Consider the following 17,955-nt stretch of genomic DNA (forward strand, 5'->3'; position numbering starts at 1 on the left):
GAATACTGTGGTCCGTGGTGTCAAATGCTGCACTTAGGTCTATGAAAATAAAAACAAGGTATACATCCTCTGTCTACATTAACCTACAAGTCATTTACCCTAAGTTCTTGTCTATAAGCCGGACTCATGTATTAGCCGGAGACCAAAAATCATACGAATTTTTAAAATAAAATCGTATCATAGATAAGCCGGACTCATGGATAAGCCGAACATACTATAACCTATAACTAATAGAAGGGAGGGAGGTCAGTGGTCTCACTCGCGCCCATTTAATTTCTTTAAGGGGGGAGAGAGTGTGAGATATTGCCGTCTCTCTCACTCCCCGCATGGCGCGGTTGGAGCGGCCGGAGCGCGTTCTTTCTGCTCTGGGCGTCGCCGAGTCAACACGAGCGCGTAGCGGTCATTTAAATTGTGATTTTATATGTAAGCATATTTAAATATATATCGCGGATTTCTGCGGACAATGGGTCTTTTAATTTCTGGTACATGCTTCCTCAGTTGGTTTGCCCAGTTGATTTCATACAAGGGACGCTATTGGCAGATGGCTGAGAAGCTAGATTGCTTACTTTTCTGTCAATCTTGCGCTGACTATCTGTGATCCTGACGTATGGGGATTGAGCAGGGGGGCTGTTTGCACACCTAGACGATACAGACGCTCGTCTAAAAATGCTGAAAGATTATCTTCACGTTGCTATCTTTTGTAAAGCTGATTCCTGAAAAGACATGCTACACAGTGCTTCGCATACTTAAAAGCTCGAAGGGCACGTATTGATTTTTGACTGAAAAACAAACTCTCCCTCTCCCTCTCTTTGTCTGCTCCTGACGGAGGGGGTGTGAGCTGCCGCCTTCAACAGCTTTGTGCCGCGGTGCTTCGCATACTTAAAAGCCAAATAGACATATTGATTTGTTTCTTCCTTTGAAGAGGAAGATATGTTTGCATTCTTTTAATTGTGAGACTGAACTGTCATCTGTCTTGTCATGGAGCACAGTTTAAACTTTTGAAAGAGACAAATGTTTGTTTGCAGTGTTTGAATAACGTTCCTGTCTCTCTACAACCTCCTGTGTTTCTGCGCAAATCTGTGACCCAAGCATGACAATATAAAAATAACCATATAAACATATGGTTTCTACTTCGCGGATATTCTTATTTCGCGGGTGGCTCTGGAACGCAACCTCCGCGATGGATGTATAAGCCGGACTTATGTATAAGCCGATATTCTATTTTTTTCATTTTCACAACTTTTTTCCTTAGATAAGCCGCGGCTTATTGACAAGAACTTAGGGTACTACTTTAGTCAGTGTATTTTCTGTACAATAATTTGTTCTAAAACCTGACTGAAACTTATCAAGAATAGAATCTTTGTTCAGGTAATCATTTAACTGCTGAAAGCTTCTTTTTCTATAATTTTACTTAAGAAAGGTAGGTTAGAAATAGGTCTAAAGTTGTGAAAGATAGAGGAGTCTATTATTTTTTTCAGTTTAACAATTGCAGTCTTTAGACAATCTGGGAAGTAGTCTGGTTTTATGCCTAAGAAGTCTACCATTGGCCACATCCTGGCACTGAGGGTTCTCATGGAGCGCAAACACGAATATCGGCAGAGTTTCATCAATTTTCGTAAAGCATACAACTCAGTTAATAGAGCTGCCCTGTGGGACATCCTGAGACTCTGCAGGATCCCCTGAAGGTTGCTGGATATCATGGTCAGCCTGTGCACTGGTACTGTGAGTGTTGTGCAGAGTGGAGTTAGAACCTCTAAGTTTTTCTCAGTTGATTGTGGGGGTTCGTCAGGGGTGTGTTCTTGCTCCTATTCTGTTCAATGTTGGCGTGGACTGGGTGATGGACAAGGTTGTGGGGTCCAGCGCAAGGTTATTATAGTTAACGAAAACTAAAATCAAAAACTGAAACTATTATTAAAAAACATTTTTGTAAATTGAAATAAAATAATTAACAAAACTGAAATGAAAAACTAAAACTAAACGAAGCTATTAAAGTAGCTGGAAAGACTAACTGAAACAAAACAATAATTTTCTAAACATAATTTTAGTTTTCATTTTTGAATTAATTTTCTTGCTGTTAGTTTTTAACCCTTATAACTTGTAACTCTAAAATTGGAAGTCATTCCTCACGAGCCGCCCACACATATTCATCCATTGAACAGCGGCTGGTGAAGGAGGCCGGTTAATCACACAGCATTTGCAGTGACAGAGCGAGCTGAAAACGTGTGTAAAGCCTGTGGAATAGAAAGCAATTTATGCGCTGCCTTTCTTTGCACTTGTTGTATATCAAGATGTAATTCAAACGCCTGAAATCGGACTGTGCTGCTCAACAAAAACTTTACCACATGGACAGAAAAATCACAAATGAGTTATGTTTCAGTTTATATCTCAGGTGCCTGCTTTTGTTGACAGTAATTCACGTGCCACTTCACACTCAAAGTATACGAAGTATAGAGAAAGTATACTAATCATGAAAAAAATTCGACCTCGACATTTTGATGAATCTTGACGTTTTAGAACTCCCCGAGTCCGAAAATACCATTATTTGGAATTATGACTCTGTGTGTGTGTGTGTGTGTGTATATGTGCGTGTGTGTGTGTATAAACACGATATCTCAAAAATGTAACTACCTGTAGATAGATGGATGAAATTCGGCATGTGGTTGTTACACCAGAATTAAAGATCTGTATTAACTTTTGGGTCAAATCCATTAGAATGGTACTTTACTTGAACACATACTCGATTTTTTTTTATTAATGCAGCTGCAGAGTCTGATTTATTAAAGTTTACTTTTATAATAATTGTTCAATATATATAATTAATTTCATTTGATTTGTTGTTGATGGTTCTTTAATGTGCATAATATAATCCTCGTCTTGTGGTTTACTCCTCAAATATCCATCTCCATATCTGAGTACATGAGAAAGTTGAGGGGAGACCACTCCCAATTTTTGAAAATAAAACGGTGCTGATTGAGAGACTGACGATGTCAACATACAAGATCAGCATATTGTTGATGACCAATCACTTTTTCTTTAAAAACGTTGTGTAACAACGAAGTGATACAAACCTTGTAAAATTCCTGAGTTGGCAACGTCTCTACTGAACTACAGGTAGGTAGGCGAAGAGAGTCTGCCAAGTGATGAAAAGCTAAACATACTAATGTGTTTTTGTATTTATTCTATATTTATTCATTTATCTCAAAATGCCTGATATTGTGAAAATAATCCAGTAGCAGAATTATGTTTTAAAATAACTGTCCCCATTTTTTCAATGTGTCTCTCCCTCTCAAAATAGATAGTTGAAATATCCTAATCTTTTTGTTCTTAACATCAGCTTTATCATACATATTGCATACCAGGGATTTTTTTCTGCCTTGCATCCAAACCTGCTTGGGTAGGCTCCAGGTTCCTGTGATCCTTCTCTGGATAAACAGGTTTAGATAATGTATATATTGTTCTTAATCTCAGATGCTGTCTCTGTCATTTTGTGCCCCTCCATACACCTATCACCTACTCTTGCTCTGCTCATTAAGGGTTTACTGTTCTTATGGTGGGCTATTCAAGTTTCACTGCCCGTAACCTTCACACTACATGCTTGTTTTTCTTTGTTTCCCTCAATACAGCTAGGTGGGGTCTGCACACTCATTCAAGCCTAAGAGCCCTGTTCTTCCTTAGCCCCCGTGATTTTCATGGTCAAACCTGTCCGAACACAGTAGAATCTCTTTTCTTATTTTTTAATATCTTTCCAGGCCTGCAGGTGAAAAATTCTGTCTATAAATTGTGTGTGCCTGAGATAGAATCAGAGACCAATATGGCTGGTAGAAAAAAACAAAGCCCAGTGTTTTGAGATTTCTGAATGAAATATTAAAGGCATTCATCATAAGCACATTGTCATTGGAGCAGGATATGTGGTGTGCTGTAGACATTTAGAGTAAAAAACCCTCACACCTTAAAATTCACCTAAAGCTCAGATAGATAGATAGATAGATAGATAGATAGATAGATATGATAGATAGATAGATAGATAGATAGATAGATAGATTAGATAGATAGATAGATAGATAGATAGATAGATAGATAGATAGAATAGATAGATAGATACTTTATTAATCCCAAGGGGAAATTCACATAATAAGTTCATTACAAATTGGCCCATTCTGGGCAATAAAAGGAAAAGAAAAAAAGTGCCAACAGTCAGCACAGATTTGATCAGAACAAATGACATAGAAAATATTTTAAAAATTATAAAATTGTGTAAAATTGTTTATATTCAGTACCTGGTTTTGATTACGCTTTTTATCAGAATAAAACAAAAACAAATAGTAAACTGTGTCATGTAGCGTAATAAGCTTAGACTAACATTAAACTCATATTATATCCAAACCCATTAAGAGTACACTTCAGTCTTATTGAAACACAAAAACTAAACTCCATAGTACTGTAGCTGTTTAACCATACTATAATTACTATAACTAAAACTGAAACTAATATATATATAAATAAAATAGAAATGTCTTTGTAAAATAAAAACTAAACTAAAACTAAAAATACATGATGAAGGAAAACTAAAACTAAACTAAAACTAAACTGAATTTCCAAGTAAGGTCAGAAAAAATATAGAAATAAAAACTAATATAAAAAGGCAAAACTATAATAGCCTTGGTCCAGCGGCTGTGGGGGCATCTGTTGCTGAAGAAACACTGATTTTGACTTTGCTGACAATGCTGTGACCTTTGTGGAATCAATGGAGGCTCTGATTGGGGCTCTCGAAAGACTGAGTGAGGAGTCTGAGTGTATGGGCTTGTGAGTGTCCTGGATAAAACCAAGATCCAGGCTTTTAAAGACCTCTTAGGCACAGCCATCAGCAGTGTGTCTGCAGAGAGTGTTGACCTTGTCGAGAGGTTTACATAGCTTGGCATGCCTCTGGTGACCCTTCCTATGAAGTCAGTAGAGGGGTTGGGAGAGCTTGGGGGGTCATGAGTTCACTGGAAAGGAGTGTATGGCTCTCCCGATATCTGTCTATCTATCTGAGACAAAGACTGGACTCCTTCGGTACAGTGTCTCTTCGGAGAATCCTTGGGTACCCGCTGGTTTGACTTTCTGTCGAATGATCGGTTGCTGATAGAGTCCCTAAAGAGACACATTACTTGCATTGTGAGGGAATGTCAGTTACAGCACTATGGACATGTGGCGCTGTTCTCCAAGGGTGATCTGCCTTGCAGGATCCTAATTGTTGAGAGACCCAAGTGGCTGGACCAGGCCAAGAGGACTCTCACGTAACACCTGGTTTTGGCAGATAGATGATAATATCTGGAGGGTGGGACCGAACCACGTGTTTGCCTGGCACATTGCCAACCAGGATCCTGAGCTGTTTCGTCATGTGGTGGGTGCGGTAACGCTCTGTACCAGTGAATGCCCCACAACCTGAACCTGAACATGAACTCCTAACAGGACTACCTAAGAAAGACATCAATAGGTTGCAATTATGTTCAGAACACTGCAGGAAGAATCTTAACTAGAAAAAGAAAATCTGAGCACATTTCTCCAGTTTTTAGCATTGTTACATTGGTTATCCATGTACTTTATAATTGACTTAAAAATAATTCTAATGGCATATAAAACTTTAAATAATCTTGCTACATCCTATATTTTGGGGTGCCTGTCACCTTACATTACAAGCTGTAACCTTAGATATTCTAATAACAACAACAACTATTTGTTTCTTGTATAGCCCAAAATCCCACAAGGAATGCTGCAATGGGCTTTATCAGACCCAGTTTTTGACAGATCCCCAGACTTGACTCCCTAAGAAGACTACAAAAAATTCCTAAAAAAAAGACTCTTATGGGGAAAAAATGAAAGAAATCTTGGGAAGGTAATTCAGAGAGTGGCCCCCTTCCAATTAGGTTGGGTGTGCAATGGGTGTCAAAAAAGGGATAATTATAATACACAAAACAGAAGACAAGTAATCCTCTTCACAGAGCTAATTGGAAAATCTATAATTGCTAACTCACAAATACAATCAAATAGTACAAACTAGAAGGCAAAATGCAAGAATATATTACACCACTCAGTAAATACTGAACTATCACATATGAGGATACAGATTTCTTCAAATACGTAACAAATATGTCATAATTGTAGAACCACTGCCACATTGTTGAAAAGGAGCCAGACAAGCCAGACACTGGGACAGTTTCGAAGACCTCAGCCAATAAGCCCACTCCCCACTACTGGCCATTCCAAAGCTGAGTCAGTGCTGCTAGGCAATATGATGAAAGGATTGCTCAACTTGGCAGTAGAACACTGGCACCAAGTGCCATGTGAGAATACTGAGAAGAGAAAACAGAATAGGGTGAACTTTAGTAACAATTTATAAATATCATATTAGATAGATAGATAGATAGGATAGATAGATAGATAGATAGATAGATAGGATAGATAGATAGATAGATAGATAGATAGATAGATAGATACTTTATTAATCTATTACTTATATTTTAGTATTAATGACTAACAAATAAGATGCACTATGAACAGCTAATCAGCAGTTCTACTCAGGGTATGATAAACTGAAGTAGTGAGTGTTTACCCTGCTGAGACTGATGGGGCACCTCTTGTAGTAACAGGCACGCTATTCCACAGCTTCGGGGCTTTGCAACTAAAAGCTCGACCTCCCACTGTTTATCATAAGCAGATCAGCATCTTGTTGTGTGCTCTGGTTTATAAGTACAGTAAGTCCCCTACATACGAACCTTCAAGTTGCAAACTTAAAAAGATGCAAACATGCATGTCCAATAAATTAAAAAATTATTTAAATAAGTGAGAAATTAAAAATTGTACATTTCATATTTCAAGTTGGAGCGCAGAACCCGTTATGTTCTTGCCAAAATTCACAGTCACGTGTGTATCATTTATGAGTGGTTGTGGCTAGTGATGGGCAGAGTGAAACCTCACGAAGCATCAAAACGTTTGAAGCAATTGTGTCAGAAATCTTATTGAAGCTTCGAAGCATTTGATACTCACCTCTCTAGTGACATCTCCTGGCCATTTTCATTAACGTTACACAAATTCATGATCCACTTCAATGACGTCTGTTAAACCTCTTATTACTTTTACTTTTTCACCGTTTCAGACTGGTAACGAAGAGAAGGGTTCTCAGCGGCTTCTAACACCTGGTTTTGGCAGATTGATAGTAATATCTGGAGGGTGGGACTGAACTACGTGTTTGCCTGGCACGTTGCCAACCAGGATCCTGAGCTGTTTCGTCATGTGGTGGGTGCGGTAACGTTCTGTACCAGTGAATGCCCCACAACCTGAACCTGAACGTGACTTGAATAGAGTAGGAGCAAGAACACACCCCTGACAAACCCCAGAATCAACTGGGAAAAACGCAGAGGTCCTGCCTCCACTCTGCACAGCACTCATAGTACCAGTGTACAGGCCGGCCATGATATCCAGCAAACTCGAAGGGATCCCACGAATATTCTGGATGTCCCACAGGGCACCTCAATCAACTGAGTCGAACGCCTTGTCAAAATCGATATACTTTTTATATGTTTCATTTCTATTGCAATATGTTTAGGTGAATGTTTTAGTGATTTTTAAAGTATATTTACTAAATTGGAGAACAATTAAATTACATATTATTTGAAATGATGAATTTGGCCTTCACAAGTGAATATATTGTGGTAATTGGACTATTTTTGTCTTTCAGGTACTGACTTAAGTACAATTAATTGAATACAGCAATGTATTAGTAAATAAAAATTTATGCTTTTTTCACTTCAGAGTACTTAGTCATTTGTAATTATTTGTGCAGTTTCTGAATGGTTTCTAACTAGACATAAACATTCCCTTGAAGACAAACTGCTATGGTTGTACACAAGTTTATTTTTATTTTTTTTTTACTCTACCTCATGAATACAGGGAGTAGAGACAAAAAGCAAGAGAAATCAATAGAGCTAAGCATTCCTATGACATGCTGTGGTCATATTGGTGTGTTTATTTCATAAACTGATATGACTGTTCTTTGAGTAAAAGTGGAGTTAATATATCCTTCCAACCATCCATTTTCCAACCCGCTGAATCCGAACACAGGGTCACGGGGGTCTGCTGGAGCCAATCCCAGCCAACACAGGGCACAAGGCAGGAACCAATCCCGGGCAGGGTGCCAACCCACCGCAGGAGGTAATATATTGATGTTCCTAATAAAATACTTAACACTCAGTATTTTTTTTTTTTCACAAAAAAAGTCTTCACTGATCAAAAACATCCTGACTACTTATGACTGACTGGATGCCAACAAAGACCAACTTGTTGGGACAGTACTCAGGCCAAGAATTCTGGATATGGAGGAGGATGAAGTAATGCACACATTTGGAAAATTAGACCAAAGGAGAGACAATGAAGATACTGAAGAAGTCATGTCCTCCTTGTTATTTACTTTGACTGCATGAAGGATATGCACTTATTTCTTGATGAGATGTGACGTAAAAAAAAGTCCCCATCAGTTGCTGCTGTTCTACCAATTAGGTTGTTATGTTTTGTTTTGATTTTGTCGACTTCTACAATTTCCAAGGAACAACATGTGGCAGAAGGCCAACAGTGATGTAATTTTGTTCAGTGGATTTGTTCAGTGACTCACTGTAAAGAAAAGTGGAGATGGACTGTCTCTCTGACCTGGTTCAACAGTTCCTTGTCTACTCAAAGGACCCATATAATGGATGGCAGACATGGATGGATGTCCTGACTGGGATTGTGTGCTTTATTTCATTAAAATATATTCATATTTGAACCTGGAACTTGTGTGTGTGTTTGAGTGAAGGGTTTGGGTGCTAAATGCCCCCCACAGGTTACACTCCTCTATGTGGTAGTTATAACAATGATCTTTGTGTTTTGATACATTACTTTAACTTTCAAGACCTAGACTGTTGGTTTGCAAGTTCAAGATGGGAGTCTAATTAAAAGTAAAAATCTGCAGCCCCTGGGGACTGAATATGAGAACCACTGTATCAAACAATGCCATGTAACAGTATACTCAAGATCAGGATTATTAATATATATTATATATGTAGGTGTGTGCATGTATGTATATATGTATGTAATAAGAGAGAGAGGGGGAGAATATATGTGTTTCATGATTTACATCTTTTGTAATGTTTAAAATGTGCCTATCTGTTTATTTATGCTTTTTTATGTTCATAACAGTCTGTGTGTTATATGTGATAATTCATTTTATAATTAACTGCACTCATTCAGACTTCTAAATAACTTTTAACTTAGTACATAACTTTGCTCCACTTCTCCATCTCCATGATGCATACTGGTACAGCAGTTAAGTCTTGTACTCCACATCATCTTGGCCCATTTGGATAATGTAAAAACTGCTCTTACTTATGTTTATCAAAGTCAAAGTCAAAGTGAACTTTATTGTCATCTCAACCATATACAAGTACTGTATATAGATAGACGAAATTGCGAAGCTCAAGGTCCACAGTGTAACAACATGATGTGCAAATAATAAATTCAAATAGAATTAAAATTAAAATTAAAATTTAAAATTAAAACACAAACAAGACAAGACATTGTGCAAAGACAAAACAAAGAAGTAGCAGCAATATTGATGTGTAAGATATGTAATCTATACTTATAAAAGGCAAAGCCTCACTGACTCATTCATCACTAATTCTCCAACTTCCCATGTAGGTAGAAGGCTGAAATTTGGCAGGCTCATTTCTTACAGCTTATTACAAAAGTTAAGCAGGTTTCATTTCGAAATTCTATGTGTAACGGTCATAACAGTCGACAATGTCCGCCATGTTAAACTTTCTTATTTATGGCCCCATCTTCACGAAATTTGGTAGGTGGCTTCCCTGCGCTAACTGAAACCAATGTACGTACTTATTTCAGTGGTATGACGCCACTGTCAGCCGAAATTCTACACATAACGGTCATAACGGTCGACAACATCCGCCATGTTAAACTTTCTTATTTATGGCACCATCTTTACGAAATTTGGTAGGCATCTTCCTTGCGCTAACCAAAACCGATGTACATACTTATTTTGGTGGTATGACGCCACTGTCGGACCCCATATTGAACTTTCCAATGGTCTTTGTTACTTATGGGCCCATCTTCAAGAAATTTGGTACGCGGGTTCCCAACGCTAACTGAATCCTACTTACGTACATATATACATCCATAGCTTGTAGCTCGGTCACCGTGTGAGGCGGCATTGGGTCCCCCATCCCCACGCCTTCCACGTAGTTGGCTGCCTGCCTATATAAGGCCGTCTGTCGCTCTGGTCTCTTCATTCCCTTCCTTGCTTTGCCACGGTATTCACGTCTCCCTGCTGATAACTGCAGCCTTTTTATTTAATCCACGGCTTCTCTGCTGTTTTATTGTTCGTTTATTACGATTATAGTTATTGTGTAGGTATTTTAGACTTAGTTTACATTGTTCAGGTACCCATTTCCTTTATCGTTCCAACCGTACTCCCATTAACATATCTATCGAGGTGATCACCAACAATCAAAGAACTGTCACTTACTGAGTGGTTTCCATGCCTGGAGATGGTGCCTGCCTTTTTCCATTCTCTGTGTTACATATTGCACGGCCATATCAGGCTCACTCTTGATATCCGGAAGAACAATGTGTCTTATGTATTGAATGACTGGGACAGGTTCAAGGTGTGGACTGATGATGGTACAGGAGATAATTATACTACACAGGAGCACTATAAGAGTGAAATGCTTAAGCCCTTCACCTATGGTTCTGCATGTGAGTTGATGGCTGCCGCTGAATTGTTCAGTTGTCGCTTTCAAGTGTACCGAAATGGCCAAATATTTTACACCTTTGGACAACCGCCAATGCCTCTTACAAAGCCTTCTTCAAAATGCTTACCCCAATCTACGAAATCTCCACAAAAACGACGTGTCATGGTTGAGGGAGAGAGCTATCCTGACACCAAGAAATGACATGACTACGACTATAAACTACATTTTACTTCAAGAACTACCTTCACAACCGAAAACATATCAGTCTGTGGATTCAGTTGTAGAAGTGGAAGACGCAGTGCACTATCTGGTAGAGTTTCTCCACACTCTGAATCCTCCAGGCACTCCTGAGCATAATCTAATTTTGAAGGTTGGGGCACCAATAATGTTACTGAGAAACTTACAGCCACCGAAAAACTTTGTAATGGCACGAGACTTCAGGTCACGTGTCTGCAAAAGAACCTAATTGAGGCAACAGGGGAGTGGCTCAAGGGAGAGAGTTTTTATTCCTCGCATCTCTGTCATACCCTCTGATCTCCCATTTCAATTCAAACGCCTCCAATTTCCAGTAAGGCTCTGCTTCGCAATGGCAATTAATAAGTCTCAGGGATAGCCCCTACAAAAAGGTTGGCATTGATTTGAGGCAAGATTGCTTTTCACATGGCCAACTATACGTTGCATGCTCAAGAGTAAGCTCAGCGCACAGCTTTCGTCATATTACAACCGGAGGGCCGAACTGACAATGTGGTATAAAAACAGATCCTTAACAAATAATTATTGGTATATTTTCCCTCAGTTTAAAAAGGTTTACTTTTCTTCTTAATAAAAATTTTAAGGCAGTACTTTGTTGCTGCGAAGCGCGGGTATTTTGCTAGTATAATAAATAAACAATAAATAATAGATATAGATAATACAGAAATTATCAGTGTATGATAATACAGTGGTGTGAAAAACTATTTGCCCCCTTCCTGATTTCTTATTCTTTTGCATGTTTGTCACACAAAATGTTTCTGATCATCAAACACATTTAACCATTAGTCAAATATAACACAAGTAAACACAAAATGCAGTTTTTAAATGATGGTTTTTATTATTTAGGGAGAAAAAAAAATCCAAACCTACATGGTCCTGTGTGAAAAAGTAATTGCCCCCTGAACCAAATAACTGGTTGGGCCAACTTTAGCAGCAATAACTGCAATCAAGCGTTTGCGATAACTTGCAATGAGTCTTTTACAGCACTCTGGAGGAATTTTGGCCCACTCATCTTTGCAAAATTGTTGTAATTCAGCTTTATTTGAGGGTTTTCTAGCATGAACCGCCTTTTTAAGGTCATGCCATAGCATCTCAATTGGATTCAGGTCAGGACTTTGACTAGGCCACTCCAAAGTCTTCATTTTGTTTTTCTTCAGCCATTCAGAGGTGGATTTGCTGGTGTGTTTTGGGTCATTGTCCTGTTGCAGCACCCAAGATCGCTTCAGCTTGGGTTGACGAACAGATGGCCGGACATTCTCCTTCAGGATTTTTTGGTAGACAGTAGAATTCATGGTTCCATCTATCACAGCAAGCCTTCCAGGTCCTGAAGCAGCAAAACAACCCCAGACCATCACACTACCACCACCATATTTTACTGTTGGTATGATGTTCTTTTTCTGAAATGCTGTGTTCCTTTTACGCCAGATGTAACGGGACATTTGCCTTCCAAAAAGTTCAACTTTTGACTCATCAGTCCACAAGGTACTTTCCCAAAAGTCTTGGCAATCATTGAGATGTTTCTTAGCAAAATTGAGACGAGCCCTAATGTTCTTTTTGCTTAACAGTGGTTTGCGTCTTGGAAATCTGCCATGCAGGCCGTTTTTGCCCAGTCTCTTTCTTATGGTGGTGTCGTGAACACTGACCTTAATTAAGGCAAGTGAGGCCTGCAGTTCTTTAGACGTTGTCCTGGGGTCTTTTGTGACCTCTCGGATGAGTCGTCTCTGCGCTCTTGGGGTAATTTTGGTCGGCCGGCCACTCCTGGGAAGGTTCACCACTGTTCCATGTTTTTGCCATTTGTGGATAATGGCTCTCACTGTGGTTCGCTGGAGTCCCAAAGCTTTAGAAATGGCTTTATAACCTTTACCAGACTGATAGATCTCAATTACTTCTGTTCTCATTTGTTCCTGAATTCTTTGGATCTTGGCATGATGTCTATCTTTTGAGGTGCTTTTGGTCTACTTCTCTGTGTCAGGCAGCTCCTATTTAAGTGATTTCTTGATTGAAACAGGTGTGGCAGTAATCAGGCCTGGGGGTGGCTACGGAAATTGAACTCAGGTGTGATACACCACAGTTAGGTTATTTTTTAACAAGGGGGCAATTACTTTTTCACACAGGGCCATGTAGGTTTGGATTTTTTTTTCTCCCTAAATAATAAACACCATCATTTAAAAAACTGCATTTTGTGTTTACTTGTGTTATATTTGACTAATGGTTAAATGTGTTTGATGATCAGAAACATTTTGTGTGACAAACATGCAAAAGAATAAGAAATCAGGAAGGGGGCAAATAGTTTTTCACACCACTGTAGTTGTTTAAGACATGTGTAAACAATGGCAGGTCAGAATGTTTCACAGCAGAAGGATGTCAAGATATCAAAATACTTAAAGGTCAGTATGAGTTCAGTTCTTCTCTACATGCACACTAGATAGATAGATAGCTATCCTTTGCTGGTGCTTGCGGTCGGATATGTTGCAGTTGCCATACCAGACAGTGATGCAGCTGGTCAGGACACTCTAATGGTTTACAGACAATAGCTTAGCATTCAATACTGTTCTGCCAACAGAACTGGATTTTGGGCTTCATAGCGAACAGACCTTGGCTTTGCAGATTGCCATTATCATATCTCCTATGCTCACCCTCATCCCAGGCACACTATAGGGTAGTGTGCTAATCCCCCAGTGCAGCGTTTCTCCACCTTTAAATATTTGCGACCTGAGTTTTCATAACAGTTTTAATCGCGTCCCCCTAACGTTTTTTTTTAAAGCAGCCCACTAATGCTAATTTGTTCTTTTTTAATTAATGATATATCATAGATGCATATTTTATTATACCTACTTAACTTTTATCAACATTTATCTAACTCTATATTTATTTTTCTTGTATCAGAATGTAGTTTAAGTTAATTTGTTTTGGTTTCAATAGATGTATTTTTCATATTTTTGATTCTTGTTTTCTTTTTTTCACATCTTCGTGCCCTCCTTTTTGTTACTTTGCACCCCCCCTAGGGGCGCCTGCCCCACAGTTTGAGAACCACTGCCCCAGTGTGACTGTGTGTCCAGACACCACACCAGCTCCATTATTAAAAATGCTAATGACATCACCGTCATAGATGTGATCACCAACAATGATGAAATGGCTTGCAGACAAGAGGTCTATCTGCTGACTCAGTGGCCCCAGGACAATCTGACCTTTAATGTCCGAAAATTAAGGAGCAGGTCATAGACTTCAGAGAATGGATTACTCTGTGGTTTGTTATTGTAGGGTGCTGTGGAAATGGTGAACTTGTTTAAATTTCATCCAGTAACAATCACTGATGAGGGAACAGCACGGTTTGTCTATTGCCAAGTTCACCAATGCCTTCCTGAGATGTCTCACAGGTGCAGTCTGTAGTCCATATTCACTGGCTGCATCACATCCTGGTAGGGCACACACGCTTGGGTCACTGTAGAGGGTGCTGAAAGCCACAAAATATTACTGGCACCCTGCCTTCTGTCCAGGATATCTAAAAGACATTCTGCTAAGATTATTACACACTCAGCCATTCTGCACAACTGTTTTTCTTACTCCTGCCTTCTGGCAAATAGTAAAGAACCAATGGCCCTCAGTATGGCTTCAGAGAAAGTGTTATAGTTGTGGAGTTACTGAACATCCAATCGTAATAACAAACATTGTAAGAAAAAAGACTATGTAAAAATATTTGAAATATACCTGAATATATCTATACTGTATATTGTATTCAATGTATATTTTTTGTGTTTTATTATATTATCACTGTTCTGGAGAGACATGTAAGTAACAATATCATTCTACTGTATGCACAAGACAATAAATACTGCATGTTTAATGATGAGATCACCTCAGGATGATTCCCTGCTAAATGCACACTGCAATGGACCCAATATTTATTTTTATTATTATTAGTAGTAGTAGTAATATTATTTGATATTTATCAAAAAATAAAAAAAGACGATGACTCAAAGACAGTTTGTTTTTATGTTGATCTAAGTTGGGTCTTTGCGATCTACTTAAATGTTGCATGAAAAAGGTTTAAGATCAATCACGATTGTCTCAAACTCAAAAGTTATTCAAAAATGCAAAATTATGTAAATTTCCTGGCTGTCACATGTCGTTCTATAGATATTGACATGACATACAGAATTTCACACATACAGCTTTTAGTATTGAAAACATTGATGGATCAAATCAATAAATAAATGACTGTTTCCTAAAATGTTTCCCTGTCAACTTTAGAACCAGTTTTATATATATAGCACTGTTTTTGCAAACCTTGTAAAATTAATTAAGCTTATTATTGTTTCACATGTGTATAATTTGCTAGTGAGAATATGAAATACATTTATAGATTGAAAATTTCTAGGTATGAGTTTCATGAGGTACATTCTGTTTGAAACACTGGATGATAATAAGATTTGTTACTTTTACTATAATGTAACGCTTCAGGAGAAAACGTAATGAACAACCATTAAAAATAGTAAAAAAAAAAAAATGTTCTTTATATTGGCAAAGTATTACAAACGTTAAAGAGCTTAGAATGGTTGGATAGCATAAGTGTGAAACTGGAAGTCATTTATGTTTGCCCAAACAGAAAACTGCTGTAAGTTGTATAACTGCAGCATACTCGCAATGAACGCATCAATACTGTCTCGCAGAGGGCATGATGCGATTGACGCTAGGAAAGGGATAATCACGTCATTACATGGGCGTGTTGTGCACATGGGTGAGTTTAGCTGTCAAGGGCATTCCGTGATATGGAGGGCGTTCCGTGTCTGACTTCAGAGGTATTGCGGTCTGCAGCTTCACTCTGTTGTCCGAGTCTGCAACTCCGGGTCTACAACTGCGGTGACGTATGGTACTGTGGCTCTGCAAGTGGATGCTACTCATTTAAGACACTGACACCCCCCCCCCCCCCCACCCCCCAAGCTGTGCTGTACACCAAACCTCTGAATACAGGCAGGAATTGCTTTGTCCACCGCTGGTGTAACTGCAAGTGCAGAGGCTCGCCACACAATGTGTCTGTGATGACTGGGCCATGTGTTCACTTACTGTCTTCTCACTTATGCATTAAGTCTCTCTGTTCTTTTAATCTGAGATAGGAGCAACTGCAAGATGATGACAGCATCACTGCGTGCATGCGGGGGCCAACAGAGTGAAGCTGCAGACAGCAATACCTCTGACATCAGACATGGAACGCCCATAGTGTCAGTCACAGAACGCCCTTGACAGCTAAACACACACATGTGCCGTGATATGAAGGGAGTTCCGTGTCTGACATCATAGGTATTGTGGGCTGCAGCTAGACTCTTCTCAACTCGGAAGTAACGTCACCGCAGTTTCAGAACTGACTTTGTAAAATGACTTTGGGAAGGTTTTGGCCGGTCTCTGCAAAGCCCAGAAAGTAACATCGGGTCAAGGACCCATTCAAAAATTAAGAGATAAAAATGAGAAGGAAAAATAGTACATCAAACCAAATAATACGCATCATTGTGAAGTTCGGAGGGTTTCTGCCATCACGTCGTGTCATACATCAAACTAAACAATACGGATCATTTAGTAAAATGTTAATAATAAATGTGTTTACATTTTTTAAAATATACGATTCATGTGTGTAATATTGTTCTAAGCCAATTTAGAATGATCATTTCAGCCAATCTAATATTTTTAAACATATATGTGAAGAAAACCGCAACACATGTTCTACATTGAATTATGTTATATATTAATTGCCTTATATAGAACTGCTCTAGTTTTTGTCACTTATTATTATAAACGATGGACCACCAAAAGAAAAAAAGAAAAATACTAATAATAACACAATTTATTTATAAAGCACCCTTCCTATACCCAAAATTCAAAAATAACAACAGGACCTATATAACATTGGCTACAAATAATATCTTCACTAAATAAAGATAACTACAGGATATACAAAACATTCAAATAGAATAAAAGACAATAATCCAGACTAATATACAACATATAATACTACAAAACAATCTTGAACAAATTACATAATTTGTGATAAAATGCAAACCCTGAGAACATGGACAGATAGATGGGGGAAACTGAAAGAAGGGGCAGAATGACAGGTCTGTTTAATGTCTTCCTAAACGAATGAGTTAAAAAAACAAAAATTAATAGAGTCAGCTGATCTCATTACTTTTGAGAGGTCATTCCAAAGTCTGGATGCTATACAGCTGAAGGCCCTGCTGTCACCCACAGAGTGCAGGTTAGTAGGGGCACAACAAGATGGCCAGAATAAGAGAACCTTAGTGGGCAGGTTAATAACAGAATTTTATATTCAATCCTGTAAGGCACAAGGAGCAGTGAAGGTGCAGCAGGATGGCTGTGATGTGCTTGCTGTTGCCAGTCTGTGTCAGGACTCTTGCAGTTGAGTTTTGAATCAGCTGGAGCTGAGATTAGAATTGGCACCTGCCAGTATTGACTTACATTAATTAATATGAAATGTGATAAAAGCAGGGACAAGATTCTCAGCATTAGAAAAGGAGAGGAATGAGCAAACATAAGAATTATGACACAGGTGGAAGTAAGAAAGTTTCTTAATATTGTTTACATGGGTGAAATAAGAAAGGAGGAATCAAAGTAACTCCAAGATTCTTTGCAGTAAAAGAAGGTCTGATGAGATCATCACCAAGAATGACTGAAGAGGAGCTTGTTTTCTAAAGTTGCACTGTAGTACCACTTTGCAGGAGTTCAGTTTTGTTGCAATTAAACTTTAAAGAGTTTTGCTCTATTCAGGTTTTAATTTAATTTCACTGAGGCGAGTTGTGAGCTGAGAAAGCTGTGATGAAGTGTCACTTTTAACACTGAAATAGATCCAAGCATCATCTGCATAAAAATGATAAACCAGTCTAAAGCTATGAATAACATGCTCAAGGGAAGCATA

The 17,955-nt window shown here is 38.6% G+C and overlaps 1 long non-coding RNA gene across 1 annotated transcript; it reads right to left on the reverse strand.

Annotated features, from left to right (window-relative positions):
- Positions 1-5,984: 5,984 nt before the first annotated feature.
- LOC114668812 (uncharacterized) lies at positions 5,985-7,180 on the reverse strand. Its single transcript, XR_003718924.2, has 2 exons — positions 7,027-7,180; positions 5,985-6,332 (listed from the first exon to the last, which is right to left on the reverse strand). It is a non-coding gene; the product is annotated as an uncharacterized LOC114668812 (long non-coding RNA).
- Positions 7,181-17,955: the final 10,775 nt, after the last annotated feature.

The sequence above is a fragment of the Erpetoichthys calabaricus genome, chromosome 18 (assembly GCF_900747795.2).
Source record: "Erpetoichthys calabaricus chromosome 18, fErpCal1.3, whole genome shotgun sequence".
Taxonomy (NCBI): domain Eukaryota; kingdom Metazoa; phylum Chordata; class Cladistia; order Polypteriformes; family Polypteridae; genus Erpetoichthys; species Erpetoichthys calabaricus.